The 25,765-nt window shown below is 40.6% G+C and overlaps 1 long non-coding RNA gene across 1 annotated transcript; it reads right to left on the reverse strand.

Moving 5' to 3' along the window:
• Positions 1-9: 9 nt before the first annotated feature.
• LOC140505654 (uncharacterized) lies at positions 10-20,960 on the reverse strand. Its single transcript, XR_011967595.1, has 3 exons — positions 20,637-20,960; positions 7,442-7,533; positions 10-6,531 (listed from the first exon to the last, which is right to left on the reverse strand). It is a non-coding gene; the product is annotated as an uncharacterized lncRNA (long non-coding RNA).
• Positions 20,961-25,765: the final 4,805 nt, after the last annotated feature.

The raw sequence follows: 25,765 nt of genomic DNA on the forward strand, positions 1-25,765 counted from the left end.
TCCCTTCTTCTTATCTTCCTCATCCTCATCAAAAAAATCTTACTTGAATATGATGGTTTTATGTATGGATATATTTCTTTTTTCCTTTCCTAGTGTGAATGCTGATTTACCAGAGATTCACTCATGTGGAGAAACATTTGCTTCAAAATGAGAGATTAAGATGAATGGGAGGAGAACTTGCTCAATTCTCTTTTTCATTTTAAGAAAAATTCTGGGAACTCTAAAAAGTAGCATTAATTTAAACTGATGCCCTGTTAGTGAAGATGAGTCAGCTTCTCAATAATTAACACTTTCTGGGTGTCATATGTTTGTTCTACCTAGAAGTTTCTGTCGGAACATGTGAATCTGGCTGATTTCTAGTTCTTTCCTTGGGGTCTTCAACCCCTTTTACAAACAACTGAGGCTACCAAGATGTGGAACACACTGAACAAAGAATACAAAAAAAGATTCACATCCAAATCACAGATGCCAAGGACTCCTCGTGTCCCTTTCCCTCCATAGGCTGCCCCACACCCCCCTGGAGGCACATGAAGTGCCTCAAACAGAGCTGGCATTACCCTTCCCTCCCCTGCTACAGGTTACCTCAGAGCCCCTACCCCACCTTCTTGACAATACCTTTTCTCCACTTTCGTTTCCTGGAGGACACGGATTTTCTTCCCTGTTCCTGCCAGAAGGAACCTAGAATACTCACTTCTCTATAACCTTTAAGGCCCCTGTCTCAGTGCAACTGGGCAGTTCCCCTCCAGGATCCCTGCCTTGCAGAGCAGATATCCTGGTACATCCTTGGAACTCCTGGAGCTTTTCATCAAACCTCCGATAGAACTTTTCTTATATGAGTTGTTTTCCCCAGCTAGTGTGTGAGTTTCTTGAGAGTAGGAAGTCTTTTTCCCTTTTGTATCTCCTTTCCATAGCATAGTACTTGGATCACAGTAAGTCCTTAACAAATGCTTCCTTCCTCCCTTCCTCCCTTCCTTTCTTCCTTTCTTCCTTCCTTCCTTCCTTCCTTCCTTCCTTCCTTCCTTCCTTCCTTCCTTCCTTCCTTCCTTCCTTCCTTCCTTCCTTCCCTCCATCCTTCCTTCCTTGACAATAATAAAATAAACATTTATAAAGAGTGTTAAGGTTTGTAAATCACTTTAAATATATTATGTCAGTGGCTCCTCCCAGCAGCCCTGTGAAGTAGGTGCTAGTATTCTCTTCAGTTTACAGTTGAGGAACTGAGGCAGCCAAAGGTGATATGACTTGCCAAGGGTCATGAAGCCAGTGAGTGCTGGAGGTGAGATTCAAATTCAGGTTTTCTTCACTCAAGTGCCTTTGCTATATACTTATGCAAATATGCCTCCTTAAAAGTCAATAAAACTTTTCTGTGTTGTGGCCTTACCTTCTCAGAGAGGCCTGTCATTATTTTTTTATTTTTCCAAATTTATTAATTTATTTATTTTCAGTTTTCAACCATCACTTCCATAAGTTCCAAATTTTCTTTCCTTTCCTCTCCCCTCCCTCCCCAAGATGGCATGCAATCCTATTGGGCTTTATACATACATTACTATTAAGCACATAACTATTAAGCACAAATGGGATAAACCGTAAGAAAAACAAAACAAAACAGAACATATCATAACAGAACAGAAAATAGTTTGCTTCATTCTGCATTCTGACTCCATAGTTCTTTCTCTGGATGTGGATTGCATTTTGCATCATGAGTCCTTTGGAAATGTTTTAGGTCCTTGCATTGCTGTGAAGGGCTAAGCCTATCAAAAACAGTCCTTGCATACTGTGGCTGTTACTGTGTATAATGCTCTCCTGGTTCTGTTCACTTCACTTAGCATCAGTTCATATAAATCTTTCCAGGTTTCTCTGAAGCCTGCCTGTTTGTCATTTCTTATAACACAATAGTATTCCATTACATTTATATGCCACAACTTGCTCAGCCATTCCCCAATTGATGGGCATACCCTAGATTTCTAGTTCTTGGCCACCACAAAAAAAGTTGCTATAGATATTTTTGTCCTTTTCCCATTTTTATGATTTCTTTGGGATGTAGTCCTAGAAGCAGTATTGCTGAGTCAAAAGATATGCACATTTTTATAGTCCTTTGGGTATAGTTCCAAATTGCTCTCCAGAATGGTTGGATTAGCTCACAGCTCCACCAACAATGAATTAGTGTTCCAACTCTCCCACATCTTCTCCAACATTTATCATCTTCCTGTTTTGTCATGTTAGCCAATCTGATAGGTATGATGTGGTACCTCAGAGTTGTTTTGATTTGCATCTCTCTAATCAATAGTGATTTAGAGCATTTTTCCATATGATTATAGAGAGCTTTAATTTCTTCCTCTGAAAACTGCCTGTTCATATCCTTTGACCATTTATCAATTGGGGAATGGCTTGAATTCTTATAAATTTGACTTGGTTCTCTATATATTTTAGAAATGAGGCCTTTGTCACAGACACTAGTTGTAAAAATTTTTTCCTGATATTCTGCTTCTCTCCTAAACTTGGTTGCATGGGCTTTTTTTGTGCAAAAACATTTCAATCTAATGGAATCAAAGTTATCCATTTTGCATTTCAGAATGTTCTCTATCTCTTGTTTGATCATAAATTCCTCCATTATCCATAAATCTGACAAATGAACTATTCCTTGCTCCCCTAGTTTATTTATAGTATGAGGCTTATCATTCTTGACCTACAATTCTATCTAACCCTCCAAGTGGGAAAAGAACTCAGGATTGGAGAACTTGCCCTTTTGATAATTTTCCCCACCTTCCTTGGGACCTTTTGGGTCACCTCAGATTTAGGATGAACTCATTGTCACGGAGCAGACAAGTACTAGTCCCTCTGACCTTCCCCCACCCCCTTTCTCCCCTTCTAGTCAGCATAGTAAGTTTACAAGTAGCCAGTGTAAAGTATCGGTAGCAGGAAATAAACCCATAAAAATCAGGCCTCCAACTCCCATCCTCCTTTCCCTTTCTCCTCTCCCCATCTTCCTCCTCCATCAGGTCCTGCTGCCACATACTCCTGAGTCTAATTCACGACAACGTGAGTGACAATTTGTGTCTCTTTCCCATACCCTATCTTATTCCTCAATCTCTCCCTGCCTTCTTTCACCACCCCATTCCCCTGGAACCAGCTCGTTGGGCAGGCCAGAGCTAACTATTAAATTTTCAATGTGAGCATTTACACCTTGGAAAGTGGCAGCTGCTACAAATTAGGTATTGATTTATTGTTTCATTCTTTGCCTAGACTTCAGAAAGTGATGGAGGAAATACTAATAATGAAGATTAAACTTATAAGTGGATAACACATGTGTATATCTATGCCTCCTCCTGAGTGCCAGTTGTTAAACACATATACCAAGATATCTCTGTAACAATCTTTCCCAAGACCCACACAGTCTATGTGATTCCTAGTGCCAAGTGGATGGCATGGTCTAGGTTTATTTTTTCTTGCCTCTGAGTTCTATCCCCTGTGCTGGTGCCTGGGACAAAGTTCACCGCCTTTTGCTCTTTCTCTCAATACTTTATTCTTTCTCTGCCAAGGCCTTTAGGTCTGTCTTCATGACACTGCTCTAGCTTGGTTGCCAGTGACTCAGTATGGCCTGGTCTCTTTCTCTGTGATATCTCCTTGTTCTACTGCATTGCCAATATCACCGCTGTTGTTTCTATCAATACCATTGATTTCTTGCTGCTATTGCTGTTGCCACTACTTTTCAGGGAAATGTTACTGCTAGTTTAGAATGAGACAGTTTAGGCCAACATCCCTCTGGGCTAGACAACCCATTCCCAAGTCTTACTGGTGTGAGGCCAACAACTCTGTGGAAAAAGGCCACCAGGTGTTTATTAAAACCTCATCATACCCATCTTAATGTGTCCCTAACTTTCAATCCCAGCTAGATGAAGGCAACTGGATTCTGTTTACCTCTTCCCTATTTCATGGTCAATATTTTCCAGCAAGTTTTTTTTTTTTTTTTTGAAGTTGGGGGAAAACACATGCCCCTTTCCATTCATCTTATAACTAATAGCACTCCATCCTGAACCCTGTAATTAGACCATGCAAGTTTTCCTGGGGTTCAGAAAAGCCTGTGAGAAGGCTCTAGAAACACGAAAGAGGGTTGACAAAGTTGGGGGACTGTTGTCATCAACCCTGTCAGAATGGCAGGTGCCTATATCTTCTTCATCTTCATCCTGTGATTTTAGGAGTTGAAATTTCTAGAAATCAGTTGGAATTGCCAAGATTGCCCTCAGACCTGCTTCAGTTCTAGGTTACTGTAGATCCAATTTTTCCTTAGTCCCTTTCCTTAAGTATGAATTAAAGGATCCTATTCCCCAGAGTCCCTCCTCCTTACAAAGAGTTCTTGTCAGCTAGGCACTAAGTCCCTATAATCTCTAGTCCTGAAGTGAATGGATTACATGACTTTTGGGGGTAACTTCCATCCCTCATTTTTTTAAAGAGTGGTTGCTAAGCACCGAGAGTAAAGTGATAAATGTACTAACCTAATAAGAAATGACCCAAGCTGAATTGATAGATATGGAGGAAAGGTTTAGAATAGTTCTTTTCTCTCTTTGGAAGAGGGGCAGTGAGGTGGCCACTTCTACTCTCTCAGAAGACTTGGTGAGAAAGGTTCACTTTCTCTTCTTCTCTCCTTTTTGGAGGAGTGAGCTAGAGTATGTATCCAGGGGCAGGGGGTGGGAGGAGGTGTTAGGTGTGTCATTCACCTTTCCTGTGGCAGCTACTGGTTAAAGGCATACATAGAAACATAGGATTATAGATGTAGAGCCTGAAGGGAAGCTAGATGAGTCCAATTTCCTTATTTTGCACATGGAGAAACCAAGGCACAGAGGGTTAAAGTGACTTGCCCAGAATCACACAGTTAAGAAATGTTGGAGGCTAGATTTAAGCTCAGATTTTCCTGATGCCAAGTCCAGCACTCTGTCCATTCCAAATTGCATCACAGAAGGCCCCCTTCTGTAGAGGTATCCATCTTTCCGTGTTCTCTCAAAACTTTCCCCAGTGTTTACACCCAAGAGTAGCTAAGGTAAGAAAGGTTTGGTAAGAGGTTTGTTTGCTATCAGGTTGCCAGTGAACACACATGAACAAATACTTCTGGGATCAAATGCATTATTTTTTTTTCTGACCTGCTGGAATACATGAACTTATATTCACAAGAGGAGACTGCTAACAGCTTAGGAGATGGCTACAGCACCTGTGGGTCTTGTGATACCCAAGCAGAATCTTCAAGTCCACCCCAGCTCCTTGTCCCTGCCCCTGAATGTGTGAATATCTTCACACAATAGCTCTCAGGTCATGGGGACTGATTTCCTGTTAAGAAATAGAGGACTTACAAAAGTGTTCTGAGGTTTCAGTGAACACTGGTTCCTTGTTTCTTTTTAACTTAACTCTGTTCTCTCCTTTGAGTCTCAGGAGAGTACTAGCTATGTCAAAGTGCCCCAGGGAAGACACTAGGCTCTGCTACAGGTTCTGTTCCCTAGGCCTAATGGTTGGGGTTCTACCTAGGGCTGGCCCTGAAGATTAGTAGTTGGGGGAGAAGCTAAGGGATACAGTCTTATGATCATAGGTGTAGACCTGGAAGGAACCTCAGAGGGCATTTAAACCAACCCTCTCATTGTAAAGAGGAAGAAACCAAGGCTTAGAGAGGCTAAGTACAAAACGAAGCAAAAGTTGAGTCCTTTGACTCAAGGTAGAGTTGGTGTTCTTTCTATTATACCATGCAAATTTTCTAGCACGGATTTAACAATATCTTGGCATGACCCTGGTTAAAGTAAGTGAAGTAGTGAATGGCTTATGGGAATAAAATAATCTGGTCCCAGTATGGTGTAGCAGAATGAGGTCTGGATTTAGAGCTCAGAGGATTTAAGCTCTAGTCACCAGAGAAATCTCTCAAACAATGCTTAGGTATGGCTCCAGTCTAGGTTTCTTCCAACGTGAGTTACAGGGTCCCCAACTGTTGCATAAGCATTCAATTGATGTACATACTGTGGGAAGCAGCAATAGGACAGACCTTATTTCACAAAAATATTCATGAAATGTAAAGGATTCATAGGAACTTCTGAGCAAATACAGAAACATAACACTCAGATAGCTTTTAAGGCTAATTAGATTTAGCCTGAAATGGAAAAGGTGCTTTGTATGATTGCCGAACTTCTGATCTGCACCATCCAAGCTCCTTGGAATGTTCTGGAGGGTTGGCGAGGTTCAGATCTCTTATACCCTCATGGCATGGTTTTTGTCCTGTACTTGCAGGGCGGTCCTCCATTGAAGATTCTCTTCTCCCATAAGTATGGGATAAGGAAATACACTCCAGCTGGGAGGCTAGTGTCTGACTTGAATTTAGGAGCTCTCAAACTCAAGAGAGGGGAGTTTGTGGATTCCCACTTTGTAGCTGCATTCTTCTGCTTCGCTTTTCTTGTTCTGAGCACAGGTCCAAGAATGATGGTCCTGGTAATGGATGTCATAGCTTGTTCCACGGGTAATCCTGAGTTTGAGAGTGAACTTTTATTTGAACTTTTGGTTTCTCTGTAAGAGATATTGATACATCCATTCAACCCATTCTGGATCTACTGTGATGATAAATTACTTGACTCAGACTGCCATGGGACAGATTGTTGAGGGAGGAACTGACCCTTTATGGTAGGTAGACCTATAAAAGAGTTTTCACTACAGACTCAGCTCCCTTTATCCTTTTAGCCCTCCCCGCCCTTTCTTGTTGGTAGTTTCCCCCACCCCTTTTTTTGGAGAGAGCCTGAGTAAGACAGATTCTGGAAGGGAAAAGACAAAAGGAGAAAAAAAAGACCTAGTTTACAATGAAAACTCCTTTTTATAGGCTCAGAACAAAGGATGAAAGGAGCATATAGAAGGGACCTTGGAAGTCATCTACTCTAACACTCTCATTTAGGCTCTGAGAATGACTTGGCAAAGGTCAGGTAGGTATCAGATAGCAGAGCCTTGCTCCTCTGACTCCAAATCCAGTGTTTCTCCCACAAAAATCTGTCCCACAACAATTTGAACTAACCAGTTCATCCCCAATCTATCTGCACTGAGTCCAGAATTGGACCAAATGGACCTGTCCATACCCTTCCCAGAGAGATGCAATCAAAGCCCCTCACCATGGCTTACCTCCATAAGGGCTCATCAGGTTGATCAAAGGACACTAATAATTCTTCTTACCTATAATTCATTATTTAAAAAATGCCCCAGACTACTTGTGTCCATCATGTGTCTCTCCATTGTTCTTTAGGTGATCTTCCATTTTGATTCTTCATCAATAGTATTATTACAATTTTGCAACTACACATATTTATTAGGGAAAATTATGTTAAAAAGATTTATTTGGGGGCAGCTTAAGATATTTTAAAGTAAAGGAGCCAAGATGGCGGAGTAGAAAGATACACATATGCTAGCTCTGAACCCACGGCCCATAAAATACCTGTGAAGAAGAACTCCCAACAAATTCTGGAGCAGTGGAAGCCATAGAACAATGGAGTGGAGGAGATTTCTGTTCCAGAGAGACCTGAAAAACTGATACGAAAGGTCTGTTGAGCACCAGACCTGGAGCAGAGCCCAGCCCTGCCTTGGCCATGCAGCATCAAGGGGAGCAGATCTAAGCAGGCTTCAGGGACAGAATCTCCAGCGGGCATGCAGGTCCCTCCACCCACAGGTGCTGGGGGTCAGTGAGAGGGTCTTTGCGGCTGGCCGAGAGGGGAGTGGGGTGTCCCCATAGCTCGGGCCCCCTCAGGAGGCAGCAGCGGAGGCAGCAGCAGACAAGGACTCCCAAAGCAGGCAGGAGCTCGGATCCATTGTTGAAGGTCTCCCAATAAACCCCCTGAGGGAACTAAGCCCTGTGGGGCAGCCCTGCCCCCACCTGAGCACCTGAACTTAATCTCACACTGAATAGCAGCCCTGCCCCCACGGAAAGCCCTGAGGCTGGGAAGTAGCATTTGAATCTCAGACCCCAAGAGCTGGCTGGGCAGATCTGGAGGCGAGGTTGGTGTGGAGAGGACACTCAGAAGTCAAATAACTGGCTGGGAAAATGCCCAGAAAAGGGGGAAAAAAAATAAGACCATAGAAGGTTACTTTCTTGGTGAACAGATATCTCCTCCCTTCCTTTCAGATGAGGAAGAACAATGCTTGCCATCAGGGAAAGACATAAAAGTCAAGGCTTCTGTATCCCAAACATCCCAAATAAATATTCAATGGGCTCAGGCCATGGAAGAGCTCAAAAAGGATTTTGAAAATCAAGTTAGAGAGGTGGAGGAAAAACTGGGAAGAGAAATGAGAGAGATGTAAGAAAAGCATGAAAAGCAGGTCAACACCTTGCTAAAGGAGACCCAAAAAAATGCTGAAGAAAATAACACTTTGAAAAATAGGCTAACTCAATTGGCAAAAGAGGTTCAAAAAGCCAATGAGGAGAAGAATGCTTTAAAAAGCAGAATCAGCCAAATGGAAAAGGAGGTTCAAAAGCTCACTGAAGAAAAGAGTTCTTTCAAAATTAGAATGGAACAGATGGAGGCTAATAACTTTATGAGAAACCAAGAAATCACAAAAGAATGAAAAAATGGAAGATAATGTGAAATATCTCATTGGAAAAACAACTGACCTAGAAAATAGATCCAGGAGAGACAATTTAAAAATTATGAGACTACCTGAAAGCCATGATCAAAAATCGAGCTTAGACATTATCTTTCATGAAATTATCAAGGAAAACTGCCCTGATATTCTAGAACCAGAGGGCAAAATAAGTATTCAAGGAATGCACCGATCACTGCCTGAAAGAGATCCAAAAAGAGAAACTCCTAGGAACATTGTGGCCAAATTCCAGAGTTCCCTGGTCAAGGAGAAAATATTGGAAGCACCTAGAAAGAAACAATTCAAGTATTGTGGAAATACAATCAGGATAACACAAGATCTAGCAGCTTCTACATTAAGGGATCGAAGGGTGTGGAATATGATATTCCAGAAGTCAAAGGAACTAGGACTAAAACCAAGAATCACCTACCCAGCAAAACTGAGTATAATACTTCAGGGGAAAAAATGGTCTTTCAATGAAATAGAGGACTTTAAAGCATTCTTGATGAAAAGACCAGAGCTGAAAAGAAAATTTGACTTTCAAACACAAGAATGAAGAAAAGCATGAAAAGGTAAACAGCAAAGAGAAGTCATAAGGGACTTACCAAAGTTGAACTGTTTACATTCCTACATGGAAAGACAATATTTGTAACTCTTGAAACTTTTCAGTATCTGGGTAGTGAGTGGGATCACACACACACACACACACGCACACAGAGAGCACAGAGTGAACTGAATAGGATGGGATCATATCTTTAAAAAAATGATATTAACAGTGAGAGAAATATATTGGGAGGAGAAAGGGAGAAATGGAATGGGGCAAATTATCTCTCATAAAAGAGGCAAGCAGAAGACTTTTTAGTGGAGGGAAAAAGAGGGGAGGTGAGAGAAAAACATGAAGTTTACTCTCATCACATTCCACTAAAGGAAGGAATAAAATGCACACTCATTTTGGTATGAAAATCTATCTTACAATACAGGAAAGTGGGGGAGAAGGGGATAAGCAGGGTAGGGGGGAGATGATGGAAGGGAGGGCAATGGGAGGAGGGAGCAATTTGAAGTCAACATTTTTGGGGAAGGACAGCATCAAAAGAGAGAATAGAAGCAATGGGGGGCAGGATAGGATGGAGGGAAATATAGTTAGTCTTACACAACATGACTATTATGGAAGTCATTTGCAAAACTACACAGATACGACCTGTATTGAATTGCTTGCCTTCCAAAGGGAATGGGTGGGGAGGGAGGGATGAAGAGAAGTTGGAACTCAAAGTTTTAGGAACAACTGTTGAGTTCTGTTCTTGCTACTAGGAAATAAGAAATATAGGTAAAGGGGTATAGAAAGTTATCTGGCCCTACAGGACAAAAGAGAAGATGGGGACAAGGGAAGGGAGGGATGATAGAAGAGAGGGCAGATTGGTGATAGGGGCAATTAGAATGCTTGGTGTTTTGGGGTTGGGGGAGGGGACAAATGGGGAGAAAATTTGGAACCCAACATTTTGTGAAAATGAATGTTAAAAGTTAAATGAATAAATTAATAATAATAAAAACAAACAAAAAATAAAAAAAAAGATATTTTAAAGTACCATATAATTTCTTAAATCAATCTAGGACTTTTTTTTTCTGTTTACTTCTAGACACAACTCACATTCTGTTTACTATACCTGAGACAAATACAGGTACTCATAGAATAGCTCAGAGCCTTGGCCTCCTAGATGAATATTAGAGTCTTGACAATGGGCATTTTTTCATCCATTTGGTTTTTCCCATGTAGATTGTTTGACTGAACTTTTAAGTAGGACCTGTGATCTTCTGGAACTTGATGAAATCAGTATAATATCATCTATAAATAGGAACATCAGGAGGCCCTCACTGTCTGTCAGGAATCCTTCTTCCATTTGGATCTTGTGCACTACTATAGCAAATATCTTTGTTGAGCATATAGCTTCCTATTTTATTCTTTGTTTAATGTTAATATTCTGAGGAGACACCACTTTGAGTGCCTTTATCAAGGGATATTGTTTAGTCTTAACAAAGATTCAAGAGACTTCTCACTGGAAGACCACTTTGAAATTCTGCTTGAAGGACAACCAGAATGGTAAAGTGACTTGAATATGTGCCATATAAGGTTTGGTCCAAGGAACTGGGCATGTTTTTCCTGGAGAAGAGAAGATTTAGGGAAGGACACAGATGATGTCTCAAGTATTTGAAGGACTGTCTCGTGGAGGCAGGATCAGACTTGTCCAGTAGCAAATGGCCAAATTTAGGCTATTTGTTAGGACAAACAATTAGAATGTCTAAAAGTTGGAATTGGTTCTCTCAAAAAATAGCAAGTTCTCCTTCTCTGGAGGTCTTGAAGGAGAAACTGGATGACCACTTGTCAGATATGCAATAATCGTGATTCCTTTTGGGTATAGGTTAGACTAATTGGTCCATGAGGTCCTTTCCAATGCTCAAATTCTGTGATTCCTTGTTCTGCTAGACCTAGTCAAATGCATTTTTGGTAAACACCAAACACTAATTAAAACTGTACCCTATATTTTATGCACATTTCAGTAAGTTTTTTGTAATAACATTTCTCCACTAGAAAAGTTTTTACAAAAATGATTCCCTTCTTGTATTTTCATCAAACTATGTGAAAGAGGCCATGGGGCTTAATGGAAAGAACACTGGCTCTGGAGTTTTAAAATCCTTCCTTTTATGCTTACTACCTGTATGACATTGGACAATTCACTTCATCTCCGTGGCCCCTTGTTTCATCATTTATAAAATTAGGGGGTTGGACAAGATGGTTTTTGAAGCAGGCCCTGTTCAGATTTAAATCTGTGTCTTGATAACATGTAGAGCTCATATTCATAACCAGAAAGTAGACAAATAGCTTGGTAGTCATTTATGTCCTTTCAACTGCTTAAAAAAGCAATTTTTTGGGAGGAGGGAATTATTATTTGTGTTTTTTCTTCTGTTACTTAAAAAGTTTCCCTTTCTGAGATAACTTGTAATGATTTTTTGGTTGTGTCATCTTCAGAATGTATTTCCTTGATTTATCCTTGCTCTGCTTCAGTTGTTTTGCCTTCCTTTGTTTTCCTAAATACCATTTTTATTCCCTCACATAGCACATGGGAGACAGAGATATTATGACGTGATGTTGTAATTCCACTCTTACTGATGATCAAAATAAGCTCTTGTAAAAAAAGATGATACTCCACTTCTATCTATTTGTATATATGTATGTGTGGGAAAATGTACCCCACATTTATGTACGTGGTTGTGTGTGTGTGTAGAATGTTTTGTTGCTGCTGTTTCTATTATGCTATATTAGTAAATGTGTTTGCTAAGAACTAAGTGTATGCTCTAGCTGATTGTTAGTGGGAGCACATTGGTGGGGGCTCATGAGCTGTAATGGTAAGATTGAAAGTTCAAAGAGTTACTTCTAGAACCTAAGAGCAGTCAGTCTCCTAGGTATCCATCCCACAAGTACAAGTATGAATCGGTGAGTAACTCATTGGGGAGGTTACAAATATTTTCCACTATCTTTTCTGGCATTCTCATAAACAAGTGCCTTTCATTAAAGTAATTAAGTATCAATGTATATATTGACTTGGCATGCAGGATCTTGTGAAATGCTTAATGGAATTTCATTACTTTATCTTCCGTAAGAGATGCTGATGTAATTGTCTTCATGGTTCTCTTTTTGCTTGCGTTCATGAGTATTTCAGGATGAGGTGACCAAATGTTCCATAGCACATAGTGAACCAATTTCTCTCTCTCTTTTGTTTGCTTCTCCAAGAAGAATCTGTGAGTTAGCTTTTCACTTGGCTGCAACTTTTTTCTTCCAGTTTCATTTATTACAGAGAGTTTTAATACTGATGTGCTTTAGTTCTTCCAAAAGTACGTTGATTCATTGTTCAGGTCATGTCACAGTAAATTAGTGCTTATCTGTGGTTAAAAAAATGAAAAAAAAAAACCCCCAACAGAAACACAACAATTCACTTATTTTTACCACTCTCTGTCCTCTTTCCTACCAATCTGCTACCATCTCTGTGAAAGTGGAAAAGGGATGCTGTAGAATTGAGCCAATTTAAAACTTTTGTTTGATGGGTCGTCATGGCCAAAGAAGTCATTTCCAAGTAACCAGCCCACCAGTGATGAGTCTTTATACTTATTTTGGTTGGTCCTTGGACACCAGATTCAATCTGTTGCTGGGACTCTCCTTGAAGTCTTTCTAGTATGGTAAAACCTGCCAGAACATCTATAAATTTTGCATAGCCCTTTTACTCCATACTATACAATTTTTCTACAATTTAATACAGCCTGCACTGTTTCTTTCGGGTATGTTTAGTGACTCAGGGGTTGTTTGCTATTGGCCTTTTGGAAGCTTTGTGTCTCCTTTTTATTTGTCTTTTTCCCCCATTTTCTTTGCAGTCAATCTGTCACCCTTGTCTACTGTCAATGTACCTACCTAAAGCAACCTCACTGTTATTTTTTTTTGGTAGCATGACAAATTGTAGAGTCAAATTTGTTAGCATGATGTGTAAAGTTAAGAGAAAAAGGTCTTGGAAGGACTTTCTTGTGAAAGTGTATGTGAACTTAATGATAATACTCAGAGGTCTTTTCTGCCTCCTCTCCAGTTCTTAGCAGCATTCTGGATAAGTGATTTTGTCAAGATAGCTGAGCACCTGACAGATGAGGTGCTACCACATGAGGTATTTCCTCGAAGAGTCTAGTAATAAGGGGTGTGTGCAGTGGGGTAATACACTGAGAATACAACATTATGGCTTTCAGTTACTTTCTTTTCCATTTTCTCTGGCATGCTTTGTCTTAGGATGCCTCATTAGGTTGTCAAAAGGAAAGGCAAATACACATGGGTTTGTGTACTGAAAAGGATCGTCATTTTCCTTCCTTCTGATCATTTTCTAATGCGAAGCTTAACTCACGCTTAAAACCACTTAAAGTCTCTGGCCAGCCATACAAAGGGATTCCTAAGACACTCTCAATCCCATTCATGTATAATGGAAGTTATAAATACGATCTCCCAGGGCTAGCAAGAACATCTGGCATTTTCCTGATGCAGTAGAAGCATAAGGGCCTCTAGGGGTGGCTTATATATAGCACCATTCAAGGAAGATAAGCAAAACATAGTCATGTGGTCATGTGGAAATAGGCATATTCAATATTAATAATGCTGGAAACTTGCTTTGGATGCAGTGTTAAAAGTTGACAATTAAGCATGTAAGAATCAGGAAATTCAATTAAAGTTCTCGCAGCAATATTAATTAAGTCACATCCTGTACTTCTTATGAAACCCATTTACCACTACAAACCATGTTTTCAGCTAGCGACTTCTGTGAGGAAAACAGGAACAGAAAACACTTTGCTTTGTTATGTGGTCAGGGCTAATGTTGCCATAGGAAGAAAGAAGTCTGGGGTATCCTGATGCCCAATCAGTCAGTCTTTTTGTTGCTCTAACACAAATATTGTGTAACTTCTCTAGTTGCAAACTCTTAGAACCTTCTCTTGGTTTCAGAAAATTGCAAAGGGTAAAAGGATGAAGAAGCAAGTACAAGAACCCTAGCTTCCTCTATACCTCCCCAATGTTTCTACTTTAAGATCTTCTTGCTATAGTACAGAGAAGGGCTTGAATGCAGCTTTGCAGAGGAGAGTAATGACATCTCAGAGTTGAAAGGGTGCTTAGAGGTCATGTAGCCCAACCCCCACGTGAAGCATGAACTGCTTCTCCAGAAAATTGTTTCCCGAGAGCCCAGTTCCCTGTTACAAGGCCCCCATATACCCATGTACTGAGGTGGTGTAGACTATCCCTTTAATATTGCCACCCTCATCCTAACTAACCCATGGACGCTCTCCTCCCTCTTCACCTCCATATGAATAAGGACTGTGGACCCTGCTAAGGCATTTTCTAGAGAGAGAAGTCAGCTGCTAACTTCCTTTCCTAGACGGTGGAAAGAACCTTAGAGATCACCTAGTCTGACCCCTTCATTTAACAGATGAAAAAAAAAATCCTGAGGCCCAAGAGGTTGTAAAATATCCAACATAACCCACCTAGATGAAGAGGTAGGATTTGGATTCAAGTCCTCTGCCTCTGAATATAGTACTATTTTCTTAATTCTAGTGCCTTTCCTCTTTTAAATATTTATTTATTTTTTATCCTGTATATAGCTTGTTTGTACGTATTTGTTTGCATGTTTTCTCCCCACTGGATTGTGAGTTCTTTGAGGGCAAGGATAGTCTTCAGCCTCTTTTTGTTACCTCAGAGCTTAGCATATAGCCTGGTACATTATTGTTGTTGTTCAGTCATTCAGTTGTGTCTGACTCTCTGTGACTCTGGATCAACTGTCCTTGGAGTTTCCTTGGTGAAGACACTAGAAATGGTTTGCCATTTATTTCTCCAGTTACAGATGAAGAACTGAGAGAAAGAAGGTTAAGTGACTTGCACAGGGTCATACAACTGGTAAGATTTGAGGTAAAATTTGAACTCTGGTCTTTCTGACTCCAGGCACAGTGCTTTAACCACTGCACCACCTAGCTACCCTCCCCCGTCCACTCAATTTGACACATAATAGGGGCTGAATATATGTTTATTAACTGATTTTATTTTTTTTTAAATTTATTTTCAGTTTTCAATATTTACTTCCACAAAATTTTGAATTTCAAGTTTTCTTCCCATCTCACCTCTCCCCCACCCTAAGACAACTTGTATTCTGATTACCCTTTCTTCCAATCTGCCCTTCCTTCTATCCTCCACCCACTCCTTCCCTTCTATTTTCCTGTAGGGCAAGATAGATTTCTATACCCCATTGCCTATATGTCGTATTTCTTAGTTGCATGTAAAAACAATTTTTAACATTCATTTTTAAAGCTTTGAGTTCCACATTCTCTCCTTTACCCCCTCCCCATCCACCCTCATTGAGAAGGCAAGCAATTCAATGTAGGTTATACCTGTGTAGTCATGCAAAACACTTCCATAACAGTCATGTTGTGAAAGACTAACTATATTTCCCTCTATCCTTTCCCATTATCCATTTATTCTATTCTCTCCTTTGACCTGTCCCTCTGTGAAAGTGTTTGTTTCCAATTACCCCTTCCCCCAATCTGCCATCCCTTTTATTGCTCCCCCTTCTCATATCCCCATCCTCCCTGCTTTCCTGTAGGGTAAGATAAACTTCTATACCCAATTGAGTGTGTATGTTATTCCCTCCTGAAGTCAAATCTGATGAAAGGAAGCTTCACTTATTCCCTCTTGTCTTCCCTTTCTTCCTCTCCATTGTAAAAGCTCTTTCTTGCCTCTTTTATGTGAGATGATTTACTACATTCTACCTCTCCCTTTCTCTTTCTCCTAGTACATTCCTCTCAACACTTAATTTTCTTTTTTAGATATCATCCCTTCATATTCAGCTTATGCTGTGACACCCCTCCTCCCCCATATATATATATATATATTACCTCCAAGTATCCTAATACTGAGAAAAGGTCCCATGAGTTACAAATAACATCTTTCCATGTAGGAATATAAACAGTTCAACTTTAATGAGTTCCTTAAGGCTTCTCTTTCCTGTTTACCTTTTCATGCTTCTCTTGATTCCTGTATTTGAAAGTCATATTTTCTAGTCAGTGCTGGTCTTTTCAACAAGAATGCTTGGAAGTCCTCTCTTTGATTAAAGTTCCACTTTTTCCCTTGAAATATTATACTCAGTTTTGCTGGGTAGGTGATTCCTGGTTTTAATCCTATCTCCTTTGACTTCTGGAATATTATATTCCAAACCCTCTGATTCTTTGGTATAGAAGCTGCTAAATCTTGGAATATCCTGATTGTCTTTCCACAAAACTTGAATTGTTTCTGACTGCTTGTAATATTTTCTTCTTGACCTGGGAACTCTGGAATTTGACTATAATATTCCTAGGAGTTTTCCTTTTGGGATCCCTTTCAGAAGGTGAATAGTGGATTCTTTCCATTTCTATTTTACCCTCTGATTCTAGAATATTAAGACAGTTTTCCTTGATAATTTTTTGAAAGATGATGTCTAAGCTCTTTATTTGATCATGGCTTTCAGGTAGTCCAGTAATTTTTAAATTATCTCTCCGGGATCTATTTTCCAGGTCAGTTGGTTTTTTTCCAGTGAGATACTTCACATTGTCTTCTATTTTTTCATTCTTTTGTTTTATAATTTCTTGATTTCTCATGAAGTCATTAGCTTCCATTTGCTCTATTCTAATTTTCAAGGAATTATTTTCTTTAGTGAGATTTTGGACCTCTTTTGCCATTTGGGTTAGTCTAATTTTAAAGCTGTTATTTCCTGCAGTATGTTTTTGGGTCTTCTTTAGCAAACTGTTGACTCATTTTTCATGATTTTCTTGCATCGCTCTCATTTTTTTCCCTCAATTTTTCCTCTACTTCTCTTTCTTGATTTTCAAAATCCTTTTTGAGCTCTTCCATGGTCTGAGACCAATTCATATTTTGCTTGGAGGTTTTGGATGAAGAAGCTTTGACTTTTTTTGTCTTCTTCTGGTTGTATGTTTTGATCTTCTTCCTCACCAATAATGTAAAAAAATACCACTTCACTGAGAAAGTAAGAATTTATAGTCCATTTCTTTTTCCCACATTTGCTCATTTTATTATTATTATATATTATATATATAATATTATAATATATATATATTAGCCAATTACTTGACTTTTGAGCTCTTCGTTTAGTGGGGGCTCCAGAAGCAGCCTCTGCTTCAGCAGTGGCTGCCACAAACCTGGGGCTTGGGCTGGGGTGAGACCACACTCCCTTCTCAGACAGGCGAGAGACCTTCCTACTGACCTTTGAAATTGTCTTTGGTTTTTGTGGGTTGAGAAATCTGAAAACTGCAGCAGCCACCAGTGATTCAGTCCCCTAAGGCTTGCTCCCTGGTGCAACCTGTGTTGAATTGTGCTCCACTCCCAGCTTGGTGCAATATACAATATATGTCCATCTTCCAGATTGTCTGAGGCTGGAAATTTGCTTCAATCTGTGACTTCTGCTGCTCTACAATTTGTTTAGAGTCATTTATTACTGTTTTTTTTTTTTGAGGGGTGTGGGGGGAGAGCTCTAGCAAGTCTCTGCTTCTACTCCGCCATCTTGGCTCTTCTCCTTGTTGACTGAATTTCCACTGCACTGCTTTGTATCAGGGATGGCAGGGTAGAGTATGTTGACTTTATAGACAGTAATTCAGTCCCAGAATACTGTATAGAGGAATCACTTGGCAAAAATCAAACAGAATTTCTAAGATGTGCAGAAATTCTTTCAGGCAAAGAAAACTGTCACTAATCCCACCCCTAGTCACCATTCCTATTTCCCCCTGCCAGCCATGCATGTCTCATACCCATAACTGAAGGTAAACTGGGCATCAGACTCTAGCAAATTTATACTGTGACAAATATAATTTTGCCATATATTTTCATGACACAACTGAAAAGACCATTTCAGGACTAGAGGAACTCTCACAATGGCCGATTGCCAAGTAATCAGTCAAGAGAAGTGAAATTAAACCAAGTATAATGGATCTGAATCAAGAATCCCAGAGTTAGAAGAAAGAGACTTCCTTATTCCTGGTAACTATGACCCTCCTAACACAGCCCAGGATTGCATTAATTATTTTGGTTGCCACACCACACTCTTGGTTTACATTGGACTTGCAGCTCACAAAAGCCCCCAGAACTTCTCACAAATTGTCCCTTACCTCTTCTGTTCCTTTACTTGGGAAGTTCATTTTTTGAACCCCAATGTAAAACTTTATATTAATCCCTATAAATTTCATCTTAATTAGAGTCAACCTAATTCTCTAGACTGTCAAGTTCTCTTCTAGATCCTGACCCTGTAATCCAGTATATTAGCTATCCTTCAGAGGTCTTGGTTAGCTGCAATGTTGTAAGCATTTATCCAAGTCATTGATCAAAGTGTTGGGTAGCTTTGGCCAACCAGAACTCACTGGGACATTCCACTGACATTCCAGTTCTTTACAGGCTACATGAAAGCACTGCTTTAAATATTCCTGACAGAAATCCATAGGGATGATGGAAAAGAATCATAGGTAGGGAAACTGTTTGTCCTCTTAGTCGACCCACACTAGGGTCCAGATGCATGGGCCAGTTTTTGTTTTCATTAGTGACTTTTGTAGTGCGCAGAAAGGTCTTAGATTACCCACTCTCTAAAGTAGCTAAAATCCTTCTTATTCCACTTTCCAAAATAGATACTAAATTAGAGTCATTATAGATCCCATATGGTTTAACATACAGTAATTTAGTTCTCAAAAGATGCTCCAGAAATGAAAACACAAGAAGAAAAACTTTCTTATAGTGAAATTGGATAGAAACACACATGTAAGAGATAGTAAACAGGCCTGGAATGGGTACAAGAAGGATTAGGACCAAGAATGGAGAGAAGTTTGGAAGAAAGGTAAAAGCAAGAAGTGGAGGAACAATGAGCCTCTCACCCTTTGCTCCAAGACTCGTGACTGAGTTTTTCCCAGGATGCATTTTTCTTGATTTTTGGATCCTGATTCCAGGATGCCTCCCAGCATAGTAGCTGGAATCCAAGTAACCTAGAGCAGAATGTTGCTTTAATTTCTAAGATGGAAGGGCTCCAAAGTGTCTTCTTCACTGGGAAAAGACCTCTGCATTTCTCTCAGCACAGTGGAAGACAATGAAAGTTTACCCCAAAGATGGAAAACAGACATGCCTGTCACATCCAGAGCACACTATGGTATTTCTGGTGCTGAAGCTGTGAGTTTGCATGGAGCCCATAGGACACTGCTGAGTAACTGAGGCAAGGGTAGTGTAGAAAAGAGAATTTCCCTTAAATTTAGAGCTGTAAGAGACCCTAGAAAGTCATTTAACTCAATCCCTTTAATTCTCTAGTAAAGAAAGAATCCCAGAGAGGTTAATCACATAGTCTAAGAAAGGGGTAGGAAACCTGTAGCCTTGAGGCCATGTGAGCCCCTCTAGGTCCTCAAGTGTAGCCACATATGGCCTCAAGATTACCCTTCATCTAAGATTTTATAGGGACTAAGGGGAAAAAATTGTCATTTGAGCCCGGGGGCCTCTGACTCTAAATCCTGCACTCTTTCCTCTATGTCATGTTACCTCAGTCCAAACCTCAAGTGTGGTTGTAATGGTCCAGATGTTTGCATGAGTGTGTGTGTGTGTGTGTGTGTGTGTGTGTGTGTGTGCATGCACGCATGTGAGTGTGCAAAGGGTGTTTTCCAATATAATTGCTTTTGTGCTCCCCTGGGATTTTTCCCTTTTAATGAGAGAGACCATTAGGCTTAGCTTTATGGGTGCTCCCATATCTTATGGGACTGTGGCCATGTTGTTGAACCTGTTTCAAGGTCCAGGTCCACATTGCACTGCCAGGAAATTAGACTATGATGAATCCATGCTATAGGGTCAGCTAAAATTGATAGTACAGTCTGAAACCATTTTTTTTTCCTTTGTTGTTGTTCAGTTGTGTCTGACACTTTGTGACCCTATTTGTGGTTTTCGTGGCAAAAATGCTGGAGTGGTTTGCCGTTTCCTTCTCCAACTCATTTAACTGATGAGAAACTGAGGCAAATAGGGTTAAGTGATTTGCCCAGGGTCACACAGCTAATGAGTGTCTGAGGCCATACTTGAACTCAGGTCCTCCTGATGGGTGTCTATATCAGAATAATGGGCTCCTTCTCTTGGTTAGTCCCTACTCTCCTTGTTTGAGACTCAGGACCTTAGTGATGTTTCCCATTGATCTTGGGAATACTGAAATGGGCAACTCCTTTCCCCAAATCTCTGTTCAAGGCAGATGGACACCTATCTATTTCCTGGATGGCTTATTTATTTATTTATTTTTGCTGCTTTCTTTCTTTGTCTTCTCTTTTCTATCCTTCTGTCTATTTTTCTGGAATGAGGTTGGGCATATTTCCCAGAATATCAGGAGCTAGAATCACAGGATTATAGACTGGGAATTAAAAAGGATCTTAGAGACCATTTAGTCCAGTCCATGCATTTTACAGCTGAGGAAAATGAGGTGGAAGGAAGGTAAATGACTTACCGGGGGTTCCAGTTGTAGTGAGTGTCAGAGGTGGTATTCGAACCCATGTCCTATAACTCTGGAGCCAGTACTGTTGCATCAAACTCAGACAGAATTTTCAGTGGCCAGTCAGGTAAGCTCTGTATGGGACAATTTCAGATATCTTTTTAGGCTTGTCCTAAGATCTCAGATGCCCAATGTGGGCCTGTCATCATGCCAAATAAATATGCAAATGAACTGAAAGCTGGCACGTACAGATTTTTAATAAAGAGCAGACCATATAAGGTATAGCACTCAGGCATTGCTACTGATGTGTGTGGGAAAGATGGGTGAAGATGTTTTCAGTCTGATTGCATTTTCAAGCTATTTGAAAGGCAAAGTGAGTACATGCTGTCCCTAACCCTGAACTCCCTGCAATTTACATGCTATAAATTTCATCAGTGAAGGTCTCTTAAGCAAAGGGATTGACTGTATGTTCTTATGAAGCTGGCATTGACCTCTAGATGTAAAACAAACTACCAAGCAAGCTCAGAAACCCAAACTCTAGCCTTTTCAGAATTACATTTTCTCAATAGAGGGTTTTAAAAAACATCTTTGGGCTTATCGCCCTTAGCAAGACAACAGGGCAGGCATAGCTGAGTCTCAAGGGATATAGCCTCTCATCTTTGTTTTGTCTCTAAGCCACAGGATGACAGTTTTTCTTGCCTACCTAATGACTTACTTATTCTTTCTCAAAAAACCCATTAACCTAGAAACACTCCAGTCTGTATACTGTGTGCATGTGTGGATGGGGCATGCATAAGGTTGCAAGGAATTATGGGGAATGATGGGGGTGCTAAGGACACCAAGTTCTCTGCTGCCAGCTGTTGTTTTGGTAGCTTGAGTGAGCCTGAGCTTCCCTTTGTATATGTTTGCTTTTCTTGTTGAGTCACTTTTCAGTTGTATCCAACTCTTTGTTACCCCCTTTGGGATTTTCTTGGCAAAGATACTGGCGTAGTTTGCCATTTCCTTCTCCAGCTCATTTTACGGATGAGGAAACTGAGGCAAACAGGGTCAAGTGATTTGCCCTGGGTCACACAGCTAGGAAGTGTCTGAGTCTGGATTTGAACTCATGATGAGTCTTGCTGACTCCAGGCCCAGAGCTCTTATCCACCATACCACCTACCTGCCCTATATATTTCCTTGAACTGAGAGATTTAAAATTCTTGAGCTCCTATCAGGCAGGGGCTATATCTGTACAAGATGCTTTATATGGCACCCAGATCAGGGTTATCAGGAAGTTAGACCAAGTTCTCTGAAGCACAGTTTTCTATCTCCAATGGATTTATAACTTTGAAGAATCTTTTTATCTTATGGAATGTCTCAGCTGACGTTAGTCCCTCCTCACTTCCTTATCTCCCAGAATACTTATGCCTGTATCACAAAGATGTTTATCAGTGATTATGGTGTATTCTACAATGTTTTGTGTGTTGGGTTTTACCTCTACAACTAGGCTGAGCTTTTGGATCAGGAACACCTGAGCATAAGATTATATATTTAGAGGTGGAATTTTTCCCATCTATTCTACAGAACTCAGCCAATGCTGGGCACATAGTTAGTGCTCAATAAATGTTACCTGAAGTAAATTGAGTCTACTCAATGAGCAACTGGGTATAAGGTCTAGACCAGGGCTGGGGAACTTGTGGCCTTCTAGGACCTTGGGTGCAGCCTTTTGACTGAGTCTAAGTTTTATAGAACAAATCCTTTTATTTCAGGGATTTGTTCTGGGAATTTTGGAGTCAAAGGGCTGCACTTGAAGACCTAGAGGGCCACATGTGGCCTCGAGGCTGCAGGTTCCCCAACCTTGGTCATGCATAGGTAGCACACAGGGAGATGAAGGCTCCAAAGACTGGAGGCTCTGAGCACCCTTAGAATTTTAGGACAGGCTAAGAAAATGGCACTATGTGTAGTATAAGTGGAAAGAATGTTGGACTAGAAAGGAAAGGCTTGGATTCCAGTTCTGGATTTACTATTCAGCGGTCAAATAAACTTGGACAAGTCATTTCTCTGAGTCCCAGATTTCTCATCTGTGCCTTGGAGATGATACTGACAATCCTGTCTATACATGAGGTTTAATTGAGATTATGTATGTGAAAGGCTTTGAAAACTGCAAAATGCAATGCAGACATAAGACATTATTGTTTTTTCTACAAAATTGATTGGCTAGTTAATTTTCATTCAATTCAATTCCATTCAAAGCAAATTTGTTTCAGCCTCTTTCTTTTACTTCTCTAGGGAATTCTGGGGAAAATTTCTTAATTTTGGCTCATGTCTAGAGTCTCCCCACAAAGGGATCAGAAGTGTATTCAATGTGTAGCGTAGATAAGGTATATGATTATCTATTTAATAATAACTTAATAATACCTATTTATTTCTTCACACTAAAGGAATGTTTAAACCACGAAACTATATATTGATGAGGACTTAAAAATGGGGAATAATAGCTTCTACCTTCTGTTATATTCCCCCAGGAGGCTGGCAGTTAAAACATCAAAACTTGAAACATTTAATAGTATTATTGAATAACCATCTTACCTTCTGCACTGATGGAATAGATTCCTCAGGCCCATATCTTTTGGCGAGCCTGGGCAAGACTTGAACTCACCTTTCTGTTGGTAGTTATCTTTTCCAAAGAGGGTATTGTTGCAGAAAGCTCCTCCTGAAGCCACTTAAACTCATGCGTTTGTCTCAAAGGCTAGAATTGTCCATCTCAGAATCTATTCAGTCACCTGTGCTGAGGAAGGAGGGAGGAAAAGAGAGTAGGAAAGAAACAAGCATTTATTAAGAATTTACTGTATGCCAGACACTATGCTAAGTGCTAGGGATACAAATATAAGCAAAAGGAGACAGTTCCTACCCTCAAGAAGCTTATATTCAAATAGTGGAAGATAACAACACACAAGAGAGCTGAAAGGCAAGTTAGGGCTGGAGAGAGAAGTGAAGGAAGGTTCCTGGCCCAGGGGCATGGTTTTGAAATCCAGAGTCAGGAACAGGGTTGGGAGGGGAAAAAAAAACTTCTTAAGGAAAGAAATGCAAACCAAAAGAAGATCGGGCCTTGAGATCTCCACTGAGAGAGAGAGAGAAAGAGAGGGAGAGAAAGGGGGAGGAAGAATGGGAGGTAATAGGAAGAGAGAGAATGAGAGAAAAGAGGGGAGAGACAGAAAGAAGGAGGGTAGGGGGGGAGATAGAGAAGCAGGGAGTGAGAAAAGGGAGAGAGAGAGAAAGAGGAGAAAGGGGAGAGGGAAGAGAGGGAGAGACAGAGATGGGGGAGTAAGAGAGAAAGAAATAGAGAGACAGAGAGAGAAGCGAGAAAGAAGGGGAGAGAGACAAGAAAGAAGGGGAGAGAGACAAGAGAGGAGGGGGAGAGAGAGAGAGAGAGAGAGAGAGAGAGAGAGGATGGAATCACTCCATCTAAGGTCCACAGACTTGTTCATTCTTCCTGGCGTGTGTGTGTGTGTGTGTGTGTGTGTGTGTGTGTGTGTGTGTGTGTGTGTGTGTGTGTGTGTGTGTGTGTGTGTGTGCGTGCGTGCGTGCATGTAGGGTAGGTCATCCAAAAGTGCAAGTCCTTAGGTACTGAGTCCCGGTAACTGGCCAAGGGAACTCAGTGCATATCCCTGAGGTGGTTCCCTGGAGGCTCACCCCTAGACATGCTTTGCTTCAAAGGAGTATGCACTAGTTAGAGCAGATCAGGAAGTGGGTTCATGATTACCCTTACTAAACTATGGTAAAAGCAAGATACTTGCAAAGAACTCTGTGAAGTAAGAATTACATCCGCATTTTCACCCAGAATTCTGACCTTATTTTAGGCCTAGGACAGTCTTTATAAACTCTTAACAAACCCAAACATGTGACCCTCATGATCAGTATGGGTTCATAGTTATCACTTCTGACTTGTATGAAATTTCAAACCATTGATCAAAATGGCTTAGATTAATTGGATCAGCTTTATTACTGATATTTATAGCATCTTAAAGTTTAGAAAGTTCTTTATAATACATTATCTCAGTTAAATGTCACAACAATTCTGCTAGTTAGACTTAACACTTATTATTTTACAGATGAGAAAACTGAGATTTAGAGAGACCATGTCATTTGCATAAGATCCCCTAGATAGTAATGTCAGAGTAGCATTTGAATTCAAGTCCCTCCTGAGTTCAGCACTAAAATCTACTGCCCCATCAGCCACACTTTATGCATTTTGTGACTGCAAACGTAACTTGTATTTAAATGTTGGGTCTCGCATGAATTGAGGGGACAGAGTGTTTCCAGGGATTGTTGGGGGCGGGGAGGGAGGAGACATATGAGTGCAAGGACAAATCAGTTGTTGCAGCTTGGTGTAAGTCTGTTTTTATTCAATTATTTACTCAATCGGAAAGAGCATCAAGAACAGCCATAAACGGTGACAAGGAGAAAAAAGGATCACACGCAGGCTGTGGTTGGTGCGGGGAAGCAGCTAGGGAACATGGTTGCCAGGCAGCCAGGACCCTTTCTGCCCATGACGTGCTGACAGTGCATCCACGGAAGCCTCACGTCTTTTATTCTTGCCTGCCTCCCTTTGTGAGTCACATCACGGATTGTGTGGGCTCAGTCTTCTGCTAAAAACAAATTGTCCTTCATAAATTAAACTAGCAATGGCTCCCACACTAAGGACTACATGGATTCTCCCCAGTTGGTGAGATTTTAGTCCAACTTGCAACATATGTAGTAGGAGTGGAGGGCTTTGGTTCTCCTACTCAGCTTAGTTGATGTAATCACAGAAAGTAATGGTCTGGGGGTATTGATATTCTGGTAAAGTACAAAGAGTGTCTACACTATCATCCCTTTACAAAGCATAGAAAAAAGTTCTCTGTTTGAATCAGAGGGGAACTTGGCATTGGCTGTGTGAAGATTAGCCATGGTCCAGGTGGCCCTTAAGAGGAAAGCCTGACGGCTTTGAGACAGTTTGAGAATTCAAGACAAGGATTGGCTTTGTGGAGGTGACCCTTGCTCCTCTGACAGAGGGCAGCAGGAGGAGAGGGGACTTTTCTCTTGTCCTCCCCCTCCCCTTCATTTGGCCATGACACTTAGCAGTGGGCATCTTGCCTAGTAGGACATGCTGTATCCAACGGTTC

The sequence above is a fragment of the Notamacropus eugenii genome, chromosome 5, assembly GCF_028372415.1.
Source record: "Notamacropus eugenii isolate mMacEug1 chromosome 5, mMacEug1.pri_v2, whole genome shotgun sequence".
NCBI classification, from domain to species: Eukaryota; Metazoa; Chordata; class Mammalia; order Diprotodontia; family Macropodidae; genus Notamacropus; species Notamacropus eugenii.